At 43.4% G+C, this 19,471-nt stretch overlaps 1 protein-coding gene across 3 annotated transcripts in view; it reads right to left on the bottom strand.

The window, feature by feature from the left end:
• tsnare1 (T-SNARE Domain Containing 1) overlaps positions 1–15,309 on the bottom strand; it is a 157,804-nt gene extending 142,495 nt beyond the window's left edge. For all 3 annotated transcript variants that reach the window (XM_068324314.1, XM_068324312.1, XM_068324313.1), the window contains exon 1: positions 15,231–15,309. The gene's annotated coding sequence lies outside the window, so the exon portion shown is untranslated. The remainder of the gene's footprint in view (positions 1–15,230) is intronic.
• Between the last annotated feature and the right edge of the window lie 4,162 nt (positions 15,310–19,471).

Raw genomic sequence — 19,471 nt, 5'->3', positions numbered from 1 at the left:
GGAGATAGGGAAGGCTCAGAGGGGGGAGGAGAGACGGAGCTGAGAGTTACGACCCATTAAAACAACCTTCACAGAGCAGAACATTTATCATTATTCAATGAAAGACATTGAGGACCACGGATCACTTCTCAAATACATTTCAAATACAGTGTAGTTGGACATCTGGCAGCTGAATGACATCAATTACAAAAACAGAATATGGGACCATTAAAAAACATTTACTGTTATATTAACCAAGGTGTCATCAAACAACCCAACGGCAATCACTTCTGATGTCTGTGATAATTCCATGTCTCTAATTAGCCTCATGATTAGCTTCTTTTTCTGTGCTACTTAAGCAACACTTTCACTAACAACTAGCACAGGTAACAGGTCCAAACCAAACACCTGGAGTGAGCAGTCAGATTCCAAGCTGGGCAAGCCAGCACAAAGAACAACTGAAATCAGCAACTACCCAGACAAATAAGTTTCACAAACTGAGGTAGACCACATACAGTGGTACCTGTACTTACGAATGTCTTTACTTATGAAATTTTCTACTTACGAAATTTCTTGGCAGGAAAATATTACCTCTACTTACAAAAGAAAGTTCGACTTACGTAAGGTAAAAACACAGTATCGGCTGATAATCGAATCTCCCAAAAACATTCTCATAGCTGCTCTGCCATTGGCTATTACCTATTACGTATCTTCCTGGCATCCCATTGGCTAAGAGGGATGACACTCCACCTCTGTGTGGAGCTAGAACGGTGCTTATGGAGTGTTCGGCATTCGGCACTCAACCCATGAGGTGTTCTGATAGTTTTAGGTAAATATATTAACTTTTAGAGTATTCACTATGGACCCCAAGAAAGTGACGGAGAAAAGAGGAAAACAAAAGATGAAGAAAAGAGTTTTTTTGTCCGTACAAACAAATCAAGAGATGATAGAAAAGCCTGAAAAAGGGATGCGTTTGGTTGATCTCACCAAAGAATATGTCCGTAATGCATCTACAATCACCACGTTATTAAAACTAAAGGAAGTTTAAGGAGTTTAAGGCGTGGCGTGGGTGGTTGGAGAAGTTCAGAAGGAGGACTGGAATTCACTCTGTTGTTCATGGTGGGGCAAGAGGGCATGAACCAAAGAGGGCAAAAAACAATGAGGACAGCAGTTAAAACGTAAATGACCATCATTTTTATTCTTTACTCTATTCTTTGTTTTTTACATTATGCACAACTCTCATTTATTGTGTAATAATGTAATTTTAACATGTATTTGTTACATGTTTTGATGCATTTTTATGCTTTATAAAACATTTATGTCTGAATTTTGGGGGCTTGGAACGGATTAGGGCATTTGCATGGAAAACGAGTCTCTACTTACGAAATTTTCTACTTATGTAATTTATTCTGGAACCAACTAATTTCGTAAGTAGAGGTACCATTGTACAGACATGTTGCTTGTGTTTGTGAATATAGAATTTTTACTAATAATCACCATCATTTTCCTTTTAACAGAAAAATATACAAAATAAAACCAAGAGATCTGGGAAAATCATTACTTTGCTGGCCGTTAGTCATTGCTAAGTCTGTTTGACTTGAAAGAATGTTTAAAATAAAAGAAGAGCTACAGCTGTAAACATGTATTTATTTATTTAATATGATTGCAAAAAAAATATTACTGTAGCTCCACATTGATTAATTGATGCGATCGGACACCTGATAACTGTGTAAAGGTTTGAAATGCATTGTGTCAAAAACTGCAAAAATCATCCCTTAAGTCACATGTGTCAAACTCAAGGCCTGGGGGCCAAATGTGGCCCGCGAGAGCATAAAAAGTGTTTAAAAATGAATAGGTTAAAAGTGTATTTAGACGAAAACTACATTTCCCACAATGCAGTAATTCAGCCCATTTTAACTCTGACTATACGTAGTGAACAAAGTTAACGTCCTAACTTGTGTCTGATGTTATTTTTCTTTATTGATTGATGGTTTTATCCTTGATTGATGGAGTTCTGTGGGTTTAATACCTGACAAATTAAAAGGATTTATGTTAGAACAGAGAAACAAACAAACATGTTTTTTCTGTCTAACTGTAATGTTTGGAACTAGAATCAGTCAGAAATTCAATTATTTAACATTAAGGTGTAGTTACATTTAGTTACATTACACTGAGTTACATTTAGTTACATTTATTAGTTACATTAAGGAGTAGTTACATTTAGTTACATTACACTGAGTTACATTTAGTTACATTTATTAGTTACATTAAGGAGTAGTTACATTTAGTTACATTACACTGAGTTACATTTAGTTACATTTATTAGTTACATTAAGGAGTAGTTACATTTAGTTACATTACACTGAGTTACATTTAGTTACATTTATTAGTTACATTAAGGAGTAGTTACATTTAGTTACATTACACTGAGTTACATTTAGTTACATTTATTAGTTACATTAAGGAGTAGTTACATTTAGTTACATTACACTGAGTTACATTTAGTTACATTTATTAGTTACATTAAGGAGTAGTTACATTTAGTTACATTACACTGAGTTACATTTAGTTACATTTATTAGTTACATTAAGGAGTAGTTACATTTAGTTACATTACACTGAGTTACATTTAGTTACATTTATTAGTTACATTAAGGAGTAGTTACATTTAGTTACATTACACTGAGTTAAATTTAGTTACATTTATTAGTTACATTAAGGAGTAGTTACATTTAGTTACATTACACTGAGTTACATTTAGTTACATTTAGTAGTTACATCTGGCCCTTTGAGGACAGACGTAACTACTCAGTGAAAATTAGTTTGACACACAGGGCCCAACTTAAAAACACAATAGGGTCCGAGAGACCGCTCATTAGCTGCATTGTTTGTAGGTCAAGAGTCAGTAATCCCTCGCTTATTCCCACTTCAAGTTGCATGGCTTTACTACATTGCAGATTTTTAAATAGTCACGTGATACCGTGTTCTGACTTTAGTCCTAATTGTGTTATCATTGGTAGCATTTGAGTCTGGTGTCTTACACGTCTAACTATTCAATCCCTTCCACTTTAGAAAGAACAGCTGACTTTGTCACACATCACCATTTGTGGTCCAAGAAAATAAATAGTACTTTGTGTATTTGATTTTATTAAATATCCCCATTGTAACAAGCACCTTTTTGTTAACATGAAACCTGTGTTGGATTGCAAAGAGATTTCCCAAGACCTGATGGATACCCCCCAGTGGGATATCCCTCAGTGTCACAGTTCAGAAATGGGCTTCTTGTTTGGCCCGGACTGAAACAGCCCATAGTCTTTCCCCATGATGAAGACAGAGTAATGATCTTTGGCCAGTGACTGACCCAATGTGTGACCACTTCCTCTCTAGCATTCTGATCCTGCAAAACAATAAATGCGCTGCACGGGGTCATTACTCCATTGAAGGATGTGTTCTGGGGCCCCGTTGAGACCCTCTGAGGCTCAGTGTCTGGAGTGTGCAGAGAGCTCCAGGGGTAACTGAACACTGTCCTGGGTCATGGCATTTGAAAGTGCTGTCCTTCCTGTTTGTTTCTTGGGGGGCTTTTTCTGGCCCCGGCTGCAGACTACAACAGATGGCCAACGGACATCCATGTCGTGGCATTCTGGTCATCATCATGCCACATATGCTTCATCCTGAGGCTATGACTTTTTGGAGATTAATTCTTCACAGTCCCTCACACCTGTCACCATGACAACGACGTCACAAACATGGAGAATAGCTTTGAGCATGTACAAACACACGCACACACCAGCATCACCCCCTCCGAAACCCTAAAACTCCAAATTCTAAAGTCAATCTGGGTATTATTTTATCAGTTTCACACATACTGGTAATTGAAGACAGAGGGAAAGTGTCATTGGTTCCACTTCATATTCAGATTCTACATGTTATGAGGCTGAGTTGTTGCTACTGCATGATAAGATAGTCAGAAACAGAGATTTGAGTGAATGGATTTCTCTATGTCGTTCTAACAAGATCATCAGAGGTGATTCCTGACTGGATGTGGAGCAGTCATCTGGTCAAGCTGCAAGAAAGAGGTATGCTGCCTTATCTCCGGAAGTCTTGAGAAGAAAACCGATTAATTACATGACAATGAACTGCCCTGTAGAGTGTGGTAGATGAGGTATCAATGAAGGTAAGAGCCATGAAGTACAGATGCTCTATTTGTAGAAAGTACAGCAGTAGATGTTGGTGTTCTTAATGAAACAACGAAGGCTGTTGTGATCGTTAGGCAGAGCCCTCTAGACCAGGGATCACCAAAAGCGGTCTGGATCACGATTTCCACGTTATAGCGACAAAGTATTTTATTATTTACGGTAATTTAAATGTTTCTCAACCCTCCTATACTGATATTAAACCACCTTCTATCTGTATTACCTTTAAAACACAAAAGTGTGTCTCACACTTTCAGATGCCGTCAGGCGTTAGAGCGCGCATACAGTATCACGTGACTGCAAAGAAAAAATTGCAATGAGGTGAAGTCTCGAGCTTTGATGCGCGAGGGCGCACTGTGTAATATATTATATATATATATATATATATATATATATATATATATATATATATATATGCTGGTAAATTAAAAAAAACTGGTAAATTAAACATGCAAGGGGATCAAACGGGACCCAAAACCAGAAAGTCACATAAACAACACCTATTATTGGCTGACACTGTTTAGACTGGCACCAGTAGGGACTCACCTGAGCTGAAAGTCGTCATCTTTATATTTCGGTCAGACACATGAGTAATTAGACAGAGACAACACAGACACAACAGCTCATTATCTGCATTCTGTTGTTCAATCACTACCTTCTCTGGGGAGAGTAAACCAAAACATCTCTGTGCCCTTGCCAATACTGTGGAACAAACAAAGTTGTGAGGCAGAACAAGGAACTAATTTCATTAGCAGCTGCCATTTGTGACTGATTACAGGCTGTTTTCAGTGGCTGGCGAGAAGGTCCAAAGTTCTGGGAGGTTAATAACCAGTAACAATCAATTACTTAGCCAATCTGATATGATCAATGGGCTATTCCAGTCAGCAGACAGCAAGATGAGTAGGGAATACAATAAAACGTGAAAGTTGCTGAATTATCTCAAACAGCACTGACAGGTAGCTCAGCATCATCAAATACACAGCTTCAACTAATTGCATAAATCAGGAAATAATTTAAACTGTATTTTTTTTCAATAAAATTTATGAACCAAAACCTGTCACATATAGAGTAAGATCCACTTCAAATAAAAACCAATAATGAATGAAATATAATTGAGACCTTCAAATGAAACATGAGTAGAATGAAACTCATAAAAGGTGTTGAAGATGTTGGGTCAGAGAAACTATATTGTTTAAAAGAGAGCAGTGCACCAGAAGCTTGTTAATCAGTGTCCTATCAGCCATCAGTACCCCCCCCCCCCCCACTACTGTGCCACTCAGACCACATCAACACTGATTTTTCTAATGATGTCTAAAACTCTGCCCGGACATTATTCACACATCAAAGATCATTCACCGTTATCTCTGACAGCACGGCCTCTTGTCACCCTGCATATATACAAATTAAATCCAGAAAAAAACTCATGGCCCCGTCTTGAGTTAAGTGTCTCAGTAGCAATCAGGACGCAGATCTCAAACTCAGCTACTTTTGAATCTAAAACAATCAAAATAAAATAAAAAAAATAATGAAAAATATATAGCAAACCGGGATGAAAAAACACAGGCATAAAACACATGTTGTGTCATAAAGAGACTGAGATTACAATGTAAAACACACATAATGGCTGTTTCATATTACATTGATTGTAGGAATATTCTAGAAATCTAGAAACCAGACTTCTGTCAAAGATGATTTCTGTTTGATCTCCAGCAGAATTAACTTCACCGTGTGTCAGCCACGCTCTACTGAATATAATCTACTTTAATAAACGTGTTCCTGATGTACATGTGTGAAAATATTATAAAAGAATATTTCCAGAAATCTCACGGGAACATAAGGACAAATGGCACAAATGATCACCAGTCACCAGGAAAGGTCTGCAGAGACACACAGATATTCCTCTTCCAGAATGACCAGACATAAATAAATGACATGAAAGCAGACATTCTGGAAAGGACATGGCCTTAAATTTAATCCAACAGAAAGTCTGTTGAATGACAGAAAGGCTGCTTCTCATCAATATGGGTCAACAATTTAGCCAATCCAGACTCTCACAAATATCTTCTATAACTTCTATATCTGGATGAGATACAGAAGAACCTTTTAGATTTTTTTATTTCACTGAAACCATCTGAATATCACCTTCAGCATTTCCCCAAGAAAAAAATGATCATCTGATAAGCTGCCTTGGTATGCAGTATTTATTTATATAACTGAACATGTTGGCTGTGTATGTACATTTGAGTTGGTATTCTATCAGACAAATACCTTTATTAAAATATAAAAGACCTTTATTAAAATATAAAATATATTAACTATCTCTTTTGAAAATGTGAAAAGCCCATTTCAGTCACATGGAACCAAAAATCCAGAGAAAAATAAACTAAGTTGACGTGAATTGAGATATACTATACAGTGATACCTCTGTACTCGACCATAATCCGTTCTGAGGTGGTGGTTGAGCACCGATTTGTTCGACCACCGAAACCAATTTCCCCATAAGAAATAATGGAAAGTATTTTAATTAGTTCTTACCATTTAGAAAAATACCTAAAATATTATAAGAACATGTATCTAAACAACAATGAAGACGTAAATGTGCACAAGCAGTACATGATAAAGATAAAGCATTATAAACCATTTTGTATTATTTACTTTACGTTTTAGAGAGCGGTTGATGGCACTAGCGTCATCATGGAAGGGGAATCCCTTCCATGATGACGCTAGGTAACGCGCCTCCAGGGGTTTTCTCCCTTCTCTCTCTCTTCCGTGGAGGTGAATCTGGCTGGGCAGTAGCCTTCCTCTTTTCTTTAAGAAGGAACCTGTCCATTGTCAGTTGCTTCTGCTTCAAGATAGTGGAAATGGCTCGTACACCACTTTCATATTTTGCTATAATTTCCATACGTCTTTGCGTACGTAATTTGCGTACGTAATTTGCGTACGTGTTACTCCGCTGGTGGTCTGAGTCGAACTGACGCTTACCCGCTGGCCGAGGAGCGCAGCTGAGGAGCGCGTTCGGGTCGACTCGGCTAGTCGAGTACCGAAAATCTGTTCGGGGTCCGATACATTTTCTACTCGAATTTTTTGGTCGAGCACCGATTTGGTCGAGTATAGAGGCGGTCGAGTACAGAGGTATCACTGTATATATATATATATATATATATATATATATATATATATATATATATATATATATACACACACACACACACACACCACACACACACACACACACACACACACACACACAGTATTTTTTTTTTCTTTTTTTTAAATCCATTACTATAGTTTTATATTTCCTGTAGTTTCTTCTTCTGAAACGTTTTTCCTTACAGGGGTAAAACCTAACCTGGACCCTGCTGTTCTAAATAATTATCGACCCATCTCACATCTCACATTTTTATCTAAGATCTTGGAGAAAATAGTCGCTAATCAGTTATGTGATTTTCTTAATTCAAACAATTTATTTGAGAATTTCCAGTCCACCTACTCCTGCACGCTGGGGAGCTCACCCTTGCCAATATCCACGCTAGAGGGGTTGTATATCAGCGGCTCCTTGCTGAGTTTCCGGCCTTGACCATCCCGACTTTCTCTGCTGTGGTCGCGAAGCATGGTGTGGAGCATCACATCACCACAGCTGGTACGCCGGTTTTGGCCGGGGCACGGCATCTTGATACCGCCAAGCTGGTAATCGCAAAGACAGAATTTGCCACAATGGAGCAACTCAGACAGTCCATGGGCATTCCCCCTGCATATGGTTCCTAAGCGGGAGGGGGGTTGGCGTCCCTGCGGGGATTTCCGGTGCCTCAATAATGCCACCACCTCAAACAGGTACCCCGTTCTGCACATCCAGGATTTCTCTGTGCACCTGGCAGGGGCAGTAATCTTTTCGAAGGTGGATTTGGTGCGGGGTTACCATCAGGTGCCAGTCCACCCGCAGGACATTCCTAAGACTGCTGTCATCACTCCGTTCAGATTATTCAAGTTTTTGCGGATGCCGTTCGGCCTTAAAGGGGCAGCGCAGACTTTTCAAAGGATGATGGATTCCGTCCTGCGAGACATGCCCTTTATTTTTTGTTTGTTTTTGTTTACATCCTGGTCGCCAGTGCTTCTGTAGACAAGCACCTGTCACATCTTCGTTTGCTGTTTGCTTGGTTAAGTGAACATGGACTTATTGTGAACCCGGCCAAGTGTCAGTTTGGCCGGACTGCTATTGACTTCTTGGGACACTGTGTCTCGCCCCTGGGAGCCGTCCCCCTGCCTGCCAAGGTTGAGGCCGTTTCTGCCTTTCCTCAACCCCGGACTGTTAGGGCCCTGCAGGAGTTCCTCGGCATGGTGAACTTTTACAACCGGTTCATTCCCAGGGCAGCTCACCTCATGCACCCACTGTACGAAGTGCTGAAGGGTCAAAAGGCCAGCGCACCTGTGGACTGGTCGCCGGAGAGGGTGCAGGCTTTTGAAGACGCCAAGGCTGCACTCGCCAATGCTGCCCTGCTGGCACACCCATCATCTGTTGCTCCTGTGGCCCTGACGACAGATGCCTCAGACTCTGCGGTGGGGGCGGTCTGCGAGCAGTGGGTGAGAGGCGCATGGCAGTCCCTGGCCTTCTGCAGCCGGACGCTGAGGGACGGTGAGCGGCGGTACAGTATGTTTGACAGGGAGCTGCTGGCTCTTTTCCTGGCTACATGTCACTTCAGGTTCCTGCTGGAGAGCTGCGAGTTCACCGCCTTTGTGGACCACAAGCCTCTCACCTTTGCCATGGCAAAGACTACTCAGCCGTGGTCTGCCAGGCAGCAGCACCACCTCTCTGCCATTTCAGAATTTACAACTGACATTCGCCATGTGGCAGGGAAGGATAACCTGGTTGCTGACTGCCTTTCCAGAGCACAGGTCACCTCTGTGCATTTGGGGGTGGACTACTCTGCCATGGCCGCTGACCAGCTCACAGATGGGGAGATCCAGGATGTTCCGGTCGGCAGAAACTGGACTGCGCCTGGAGGATTTGGCTTTTCAGGGCTGCGGGGCCACGCTTCTCTGTGACGTTTCCCTAGGGCAACCCCGCCCCTTGGTCCCCTCCAGCTGGCGCCGCCGGGTTTTTGACTCTGTACATGCCCTTTCACACCTAAAGCTTCGGTAAAGCTGGTGGGGCAAGGTTCGTCTGGCCGGGCCTCCGGAAGGACGTCCGGGGATGGGCTGCTGCCTGCGTGCCCTGTCAGCGTGCCAAGGTGCACAAACACACTAAAGCACCTCTGGAGCTGTTTCTCATTCCACAGAAACGGTTTGACCATGTCAACGTGGACCTGGTGGGTCCACTTCCCCCATCTGGGGGTTTTACTCACCTCCTCACCATGGAAGACAAGACCACCAGGTGCCCGGAGGTGGTGCCCCTGTGTTCCAACGCGACAGTGGAGGTTGCCCAGGCGTTCATTTTTGCCTGGGTGGCCAGGTTTGGTACACCCTGTGACCTGACGTCCGACCGGGGGCCGCAGTTTGCCTCTGAGCTCTGGATGGCAGTAGCGGGGAGCTTGGGCGTGAAGCTCCATCGCACCACGGCGTACAACCCACAGGCCAATGGGCTGTGCGAGTGTTTTCACCGGTCCCTGAAGGCAGCGCTCCGAGCCGCACTCACAGACACCAACTGGATTGATCAACTGCCATGGGTCTTGCTCGGCCTGCGTTCCGCTCCAAAGGAGGACCTGCAGTCTTCATCAGCGGAGTTAGTCTACGGCCAGCCGCTGAGGGCCCCTGGGGAGTTCCTGCCGGAGGGTTCGGCCTACGGGCCAGCAGTGGTTCCCCAGCCCGTGCCCCCTAATGCTGACCACGTTTGTGTCCTTCTGCCTGTTCACCACTGTCTCCCCAGATCGTACATCCCGAAGGACCTTCTCACTGCGGAATGCATTTTTATCCGGCACGATGCTCACCGTTCTCCACTCCGGCCTCCTTACGGCGGGCCTTTCAGGGTGATTGAGGCAGGGCCGAAGTCCTTCAAAGTAGAAGTGGGGGGACGTTCAGAGCGGATTTCTGTGGACCGCCTTAAGGCTGCGCATCTACTATCAGAGGAACCGGTCACGGTGGCTCAGCCCCCGCGCCACGACCGGCCGCCCCTTGTTTCATCTTGTAAAACTTCTGCTCTTGTTTGAGGTCGTGCCTCTAAGACAGCCCGCCGGCCAGAGGAGATGCCCCCGACCCCTGCAAGGTCCTTGCCCGCTGTTAGGCGTAACTGTTGGGGCCGAATTATCAGGCCGCCCGTGTGGGGTTGAGACTTTTTCAGTGGTTGGCCTGTTCTGGATGTTCGGGGGCGTGGGGAGGAGGTGCTCTGTAGTGGACACTTGGAGAGCTGTCTCACACCAGGCAGGCACAAAAAAGGTGTGACGTCACGGGGTTAAGGGGTGTGATAGAGGAAGTGGGTATTTAAAGGAGCTGTGTTGGTTGTTGTGTTACACTTGTGAATAAATACACTGAACTCACCCGTACCCTTGCCTCGTCCTGCGAACCTCCACAGGATGACCAATAACTTTTTGCATCTCAATTCTGATAAAACTGAGGTTGTTGAACTCGGCCAAAAAACTGTTAGGGATGTAGTGCCAAGTGATATTATAACCTTGGATGGCATCACGTTTGAGGCCAAAACCACTGCGAGGAACCTAGGTGTCATCTTTGATCAGGATCTCTGGTTTAACACACACATTAAGCAGGTTTCTAGAACGGCCTTTTTCCATCTCTGAAACATTGTTAAAATCAGGAATATTTTAAAAAGGAGTGATGCAGAGAAATTAATCCACGCTTTCATCACTGCTATAGATCTATAGATCCGGACCAGATTGAGACATGTTACCCATCACCATCTGGAGGTAGGAGACCACCTGCAGTGCTGATAAAATTCAACAATCGTAAACACAAGATAGCTCTTCTGAAACAAGGCTTCAAACTGAAAGGAAAAAATGTCTACACTAATGAGAATCTCACTAAAAAGAATGCTGATATCGCTAAAGCTCAACAACTGTAGAAGAATGGACTGATCGTCAACACCTGGACCAACACCTGGACCAACACCTGGACCAACACCTGGACCAACAACTGCAGGATCTTCATCAGAACAAAGGGGCTTTCTCCAGACCAGATGAAAACAATGGTGATCAGGAGTGCAGAAGAGTTGGTGAAATATGATCAATAAAGATGGACAAGAGTTGTTACTACACCAAAAATCAGTACAACAGAGTCACTTATAGTGGAGCTCTACTATTTTGGACACGTCAAGTATTTCATGGAACAGTTGAAAAAACCAACATCATTGATGTCAGAAACATGGACTAATGAACAAGCAAACAACATGTATTTGTGATAACATGGGATAACATTAAGTCTGAGACCTTAAAGAGCATGTTGATATCTTCTGACAATATAATACCATGTATAACTGTTAAAGTGTAACAAACTGGTTAATTATTGTATAAACACTGTCTGCTGAAAGAGGTGAAGGTGATCATTACATTCTTGTGGTAAGGTAACACTGGTAAGGTCAACTTCTTATGTTGACCATCTATGATGTTAACAAACCTTGTGTTTCTAGGAAGAATGTAAACATGGTTATACTGTAGGGAAAAGGCTAAGGGTATGAACGCCTGTCAAAACTCAATGTATGAACTGGTTGAAAACTTTTAATCTCTCAGTTTGTTGATTAATGAGAGAGATGTTTGTTGATTCTGGGGGACGGGAATTTAACAAGACTATTGGCTTCTACCCGTCAGCCCTTATTTTCAGCTGTTGTTGTTGATGTTGTATATGTGATGAAGGTGTGAAGTCTGTTATATTAAAATGTCCAAAAAAAATAAACTAAATAAACTAAAACTAAAAAACACGCTCTCAACATACTGGCCTACTGGTGGTTCGTAGAATATACAAAAGTAGGACGGAGGCTAGAGCATTTAGCTATCAAGCCCCTCTATTGTGGAACCACCTCCCTCCCTCAGTTTGGGAATTAAGGCAACTTAGGTTACTACGTGTTTTTTTCTTATAGACCTACTCTGCTAGAGAACCAACATCCAGACTCACTGAGCTCCTCACTCCTCCTTCTTCTCTCTGACCCTCTCTGTTACTCCTCCTCCTCTCTGACCTCTCTCTCCAAGTCTCCATTCACACCTTTACTAACTCAACTTCTTCCCTGGAGTCTCTGTGCTCTATGTCCTCACAGGTTTTCTCAGGTTCACCCCTCATCCACCCATCCACTGTGGACCTGCTCCTCTAATTCCACCAGTATCACCCCCCATCTATCCATCTGCTGGGGTCCTGCTTCCTTTCTTCCTCCTTCCATCATACAGTCATCCATGTAGCTGTAATTGTGCCTTGACTTTACCAAATACATGATGGGGAACATGTACTGAAGGCATCCAGCCCAATCATCTAACTATAACCATAAATACACTGACTCTATCTGGCACTCTCTCTTTGTCTCTCGTTCCCTGTCCTTATCTTCCTTGATTTCTTTTCCACCCAACCGGTCAAGGCGGATGGCTGCCCAAAAGAGTCTGGGTCCTGCCCGGAGTTTCTTCCTCAATGAGGGAGTTTTTCCCCACCACTTCTCTCTTATGCTCTGGAGGGTTCAGTTGGGTTTTTCTGTCTGTTGAAGCACTTTGAAATGTCTGTTGCCATGATTAAGCGCTATATAAATAAAACTTGATTGATTGATTGATGGATTAAATATCGACAAATTCTGGCACAACTTCTGTGAACGACCCTTACAGGTCACAGCAAATTAAATTCTTCTGCACTCTATTTATCTTTCCCTGTAGGGAATTAAACACTGTAAGGAAATGTACTGTATATTGGCAGTGTTTGACTGTTTGCTGCATGTATGATGGCTGATGGATAGTAGTGTTAATGTTGGTGCACAAGTGATTACACAATACCGAAGCAAATTATGAAGACAGCCACTGTAACTGTCTGCCAAACCGTGTATTTGTACAAACGGCGCTACAGATGGCTGTTCTGTGTCAGAGACACGTGTAAACATTCCTCATGCGTGTGAGGCTGTGCATCTCATGTCAGTCATAACTGAGTGTCAGGATGGTCTCTGGTCTAAACTGGTCTAAAGATCAACCACATTCTAGAAAAACAAAACAAATACAAGTGGTGCTATCAAATTACCCCTAAATGGGGTCAAAGGCCATTGGAGTGGGAAAAAACCCAGAACAGGGTATCAACTGTTTCGAATGTTAATGTCACATCCATGATGTATGGTTGAACAAAGCTACACAGGTTATACCTGTAGTGTTATTCTGTAAAAGACTCACTGGAATGAGGAATTTGAACTTTGTGCCTTTCTTGTTACGTGGGAATTCATCAATATGTTTTTGCAGAAGGTATACAGTAATAGAGTAGAGTAGAACTTCATTGAGCCCTTAAGGAGGTTCCGTCAGGGAAATTAACTTGTCCATCACACACAGAACAGTGAGTATACAAAACACAGAAAAAGCACACAGAAAGCACCAGCACAAAGAAAGTAGTACAACACCAAATAGAAAGAGTAATAAATAACCCATCAAGAATATACAAATAGAAAGCCATAAAAATAAAAGAGATAAATAAACGGGCCTAGTTAGGCATGGGTAGAGTGAAGTTCCTATAGTGTTTGTAGTGATCCCTCGATCCTCGTGGTTAATGTGTTCCAGGAACCACACAACATTAACAAACTCTGCGATAGAGTGACAATCTATCTTATTATTTATGGTAATTTAAACGTTTCTGAACACCCCCCCCCCCCATACTGATATTAAACCACCTTCTATCTGTATTACCTTTAAAACACTGATAGACTGTTTAAAACACTTTTGTGTCTCACGGAAGTCCAAGACTCCCAGAACGTAGAGCACTTCCCACAGAAGCCACCGGTCTAGAAAAATCTGATCCAAGGAAAGTCGTCCCTACTATCGTTCATGGGGCCGACTGGGGTCGTCTGGTGGAGGAGAGACTAAGTGCCAGCACGTTCCTCAGCTCCAAAAGAAGGAAAACCTTTTCTGTCATAATGAGTTGCAGTGAATCATCTCTAAGTAATCATGACAAACAGCAGATAATTAAATAGCAGCTAGAATAACAAGCAGGAAGGTGAAAGAAGGAGTGAGTGGATGTCAGGTTTGGCAACATGAGGGATGAGTCATGGAGTGAACACCCACTTTTCAGCTTCCTGTTACCTACACTGAATAAAACACCATTGAGTAGGAGTTCATTTCATCCAAACCCGAAAACACGGAGAGAACTTCAACTCCAGATAGAACTCTCCTCCATTTCAACTCCAACAAATGATGTAACACAGAAATTACACACAAGTTGAAGTGCAACACACACACACATACACACACACACACACACACACACACACACACAGACACACACTCCATGTCATCTGATTATTTTATATTTAGAAAATGATAATTCAAACTGCAAACAGGTGGAAGCGACAGCTTCAGTGATGTCTTGTGACTCTGGGCCTACACAGCTGAGAAAACGTTGTTCTCTCACACACATAACACCAAAAGATTTATTTGTATTTGTATCCAACGTCAAACACATCCATAATAATATCTGTCCATCCTATGGGATGTGTGCTTCACTGAAATGTAAAGGTCTGCTTGTGTTTTATAGCTCAGTAAATGAAGTAAAGCTAAAGTTACATCCCAAACATACTGCTCCATGATCTTTATCATGACACACACACACACACACACACACACACACACACACACACACACACACACACACACACACACACACACACACACACACTCCTTACGACCTCAGGCATAGAGTGTTTAAAGCAGATGTATTTACACACAGCTCACATCTGTGTGGAGGACCAGCAGACAGGACTCAGTGGGCCTCCCGTCCCCCCCAGCCCTGCCTCCATTCCCTCCTCTCTCCTCCTCATCTCAGAGCTGCAGCATCGCTTCAGAAAAACACACACACACACACACACACACACACACACACACACACACACACACACACACACACACACACACACACACACACACAGGAAGAAACGGAGGATTCCTCCAGCTTTACCTTCCACTGATGAGGGATGTGATTTCACTCAGATGTTGCTACTCCTCAGCCTCGGCTAACAGCATCACATGACCAGAAATCATCTGATGCTGCCGTCTGGTCATGTGACCAGATGAGTCCCTGCTGGAGATCTCTGGGAATTGTAGTCCAAGGAAGTGCCAGAACGGAATTTTCAAAGCTTAACTGAAATGAAATGAATGAATTTGAATTAACTTCACCATATACTTAATTATTCTGTAATTATTGCTGTGGAAAGCTGATGTGTGATTTCTTTCACATCATTTTCACACAGAAGTGCATTAATAAGATCTTTGAGATTTATAATATCACATGATTTTAACAATGTAACGGATGTGGTCATGGGAATTTTCAACAGAAACTATCTACCGACCCATCTCAATCAAGTTTCAATTGAATACAAACAGTGGGGGGGGAGTATTTAGTCAGCCACCAGTTGTGCAAGGTCTCCCACTTAAAAAGAGGAGAGAGACCTGTTTTCCTCATCATAGGTATACTATGAGAGACAGAATGAGAGAAAACATCCAGAAATTCACATTGATAGATGGATGGATGGATGGATGGATGGATGGATGGATGGATGGATGGATGGATGGATGGATGGATGGATGGATGGATGGATGGATGGATGGATGGATGGATGGATGGATGGATGGATGGATGGATGGATGGATGGATGGATGGATGGATGGATGGATGGATGGATGGATAGATAGATAGATACTTTATTAATCCCGGAGGAAATTGTATATACCCACTGCTCAGGCATTACATAATGAAATATAAAATAAAATATAAACAGTATAAAATTAAAATATAAAACAGTATTAAATTAAATCCATTTAACCCCGTGCTGACCTCCCCACCTCCCTCCCGCTCCTCCTGAGAGAGTCATTGTACCCCCTGATGGCACGAAGGAGGACCTCAGCCTCTCTGTGGAGGCGCTGTGTGACAGCAGTCTGCCGCTGAAGGTGATCCTCTGCTGGGAGAAGGTGGTGTGAGGGGGGGGCTGGTGTTGTTCATGATAGCCTTAACTTTAGACATGGTCCTGCTCTCCAGAAGCGTCTCCACAGAGTCCAGGCTCAGCCCGACCACTGAGCCCGCGTTGCGGATGAGTCTGTTCAGACGGTCCATGTCCCTTGTCCTGCCCCACCCCCACCCCAACACACAATGGCGTATGACAGCACACTGGAGACTACGGACTGATAGAACATGAGAAGGAGCTTAGGACAGATGTTGAAGGAGGCCAGCCTCCTCAGGAAGTACATCCTGCTCTGCCCCTTCTTGTACACACAGTCCCAGTTGAGTGACCAGTCCAGTCTGCTGTCTAGCTGCAGTCCCAGGTACTTATAGTTTCCTACCACCCCCACCTCACTGCCCTCCATGATCACTGGCTGTAGAGAGGGAGGTGCCCGCCGGAAATCCAGCACCATCTCCTTGGTCTTGGAGACGTTGAGCTGGAGCTGGTTCTGTTGACACCACTCCACGAAGTCAGCCACCAATGCACGTTGTTTGATTTTTAAAGAATTAACTTGCAAATTATGGTGGAAAATAAGTATTTGGTCACCTACAAACAAACAAGATTTGTGGCTCTCACAGAGCTGTAACTTCTTCTTTCAGAGGCTCCTCTGTCCTCCACTCATTACCTGTTTTAATGGCACCTGTTTCAACTCATTAAAAGTATATAATACACCTGTCCACAACCTCAAACAGTCACACTCCAAACGAAACTACAGCCAAGACCAAAGAGCTGTCAAAGGACACCAGAGACAAAAGTGTAGACCTGCACCAGGCTGGGAAAACTGAATCTGCACTACGCAAACAGCTTGGTGTGAAGAAATCAACTGTGGGGGCAATTATTAGAAAATGGAAGACATACAAGACCACTGATAATCTCCCTCCATCTGGGGCTCTGCGCAAGGTCTCACCCTGTGGGGTCAAAATGATCACAAGAACAGTGAGCAAACATCACTGAACCATGCGGGGGGGCCTGGTGAATGACCTGCAGAGAGCTGGGACCAAAGTAACAAAGGCTAGTATCAGGAACACACTACGCCGCCAGGGACTCAAATCCTACAGGGCCAGACGTGTCCCCCTGCTTAAGGCAGTACAAGTCCAGGCCCGTCTGTTTTCTAGAGAGCACTGGGATGATCCAGAACAGGACTGGGAGAAGGTCCTGTGGTCAGATGAAACCAAAATAGAACTTTCTGGTAGAAACACAACTTCTCAATGTTGGAGGAGAAAGAATACTGATTTGCATCCAAACAACACCATAGCTACTGTGAAACATGGGGGTGGAAACATCATGCTCTGGGGCTGTTTTCCTACAAAGGGACCAGGACGACTGATTCGTGTGAAGGAAAGAATGAATGGGGCCGTGTATCGTGAGGTTTTGAGAAAAAACCTCCTTCCATTGAAGGACATTGAAGGCAAAACATGGCTGGGTCTTCCAGCTGACAATGATCCCAAGCAAACTGCCCGGGCAACAAAGGATTGGTTTTGTAAGAAGCATTTCCAGGTCCTGGAGAGGCCTAGCCTGTCTCCAGATCTCAACCCCATAGAAAACCTTTGGAGGGAGTTGAAAGTCTGTGTTGCCCAACGGCAGCCCCCAAAAATCACTGCTCCAGAGGAGATCTGCTGGAGGAATGGACCAAACACCAGCAACAGTGTCTGAAGACCTGGTGACGACTGACAGAAAACGTTTGACCTCTGTCATTGTCAACCTAAGGTATATGACAAAGGATTGAGAGGAACTTTTGTTATTGACCAAATACTTATTTTCCACCATAATTTGAAAATAAATTCTTTAAAAATCAGACAATGTGATTTTTCTGGATTTTTTTTCTCATTCTGTCTCATAGTTGAGGTATACCCATGATGACGATTACAGTCCTCTCTCATCATCTTAAGTGGGAGAATGTGCACAATTGGTGGCTGACTAAATACCTTTTCCCCCACTGTATATATACAGTATATATATATATATATATATATATATATATATATATATATATATATATATATACACACACACACACACACAGTACAGAGATTGGATGGAGAATTGGGGCAGCAGGAGCAGTATTGCAGTCGCTATACTTCACTGTTGTCACAAAGAGGGAGCTAAGCCGAGAGGCAAAGCTCTCCATCTACCGTTCAATCTTCGTTCCTACCCTCACCTATGGTCATGAGCAATGGGTCATGACCGAAAGAACGAGATTGTGGATACAAGCGGCTGAAATGGGCTTTCTCAGACGGATAGCTGGTGTCTCCCTTAGAGATAAGGTAGAAACACTGCTGTTCACGAGGGGCTCAGAGTAGAGCCACTGCTACTTCATGTGGAAAGGAGTCAGTTAAGGTGGTTTGGGCATCTGGTGCGGATGCCCCCTAGGGAGGTTTTTTCTGGCACGTCCAGCTGGGAGGAGACACCGGGGCAGACCCAGGACCAGGTGGAGGGATTATATCTCAACACTGGTCTGGGAACGCCTTGGGATCCCCCAGTCAGAGCTGGTGGATGTGGCCGGGGAAAGGGAAGTTTGGGGCTCCCTGTTGAAGCTGCTGCCCCCGAGACCCGACTACGGATAAGTGGTGGAAGATGGATGGTTGGACCCAACACGGTGTTTTCTGAAAACATGCAGGCGCATCCTTCAAGCCAAATGGCATCACAGTGTACTGAAGGAACGTGTCTGGTGTTACAAAAGCCGAGATATCTTATGCCCGAGCTGACAAAGGCACAACTTTGACACAAAAGTGGCAAATCCAATTGTGTCAACACAATCGTCGACACGCGGTAATGGAAACGAGTCTGATACCGTGATGTTATTTACCTTGCGGTAATCAGTGCAGAAACAAAAAGTTGAGTCCGGTTTTGGGACCAGCAAACAAGGACTACTCCACGGACTAGAGCTAGGTTTTGCGAGACCATGCTCCAGTAAGTAGTCTGTCTCCTGTTTCATCACCGCTCTTTTGATCTGGTCTACACGGTAAGGATGCTGTTTTATACGACAATCATCACCTACATCAATCTCATGTACCAACACATTAATACAAGACTGTGTGTCCTCAAACAAAACCGAGAACTCTAAAATCAAAGACTCTTACTGCGATTGTTTATCTGCACTTAAGTGCGACATCAGACTGGGAAGGTTTACCAACATCTCTGAATTGGACAACCGGGGAATTTGTTGGTGAAGTCTACGGGCATCCAATCCATTTTCATCACA

This window comes from Antennarius striatus, chromosome 9, assembly GCF_040054535.1.
Source record: "Antennarius striatus isolate MH-2024 chromosome 9, ASM4005453v1, whole genome shotgun sequence".
NCBI lineage: Eukaryota > Metazoa > Chordata > Actinopteri > Lophiiformes > Antennariidae > Antennarius > Antennarius striatus.
The sequence above is the reverse complement of the archived record's forward strand: the minus strand, read 5'-3'. Positions and strand labels throughout refer to the sequence as shown.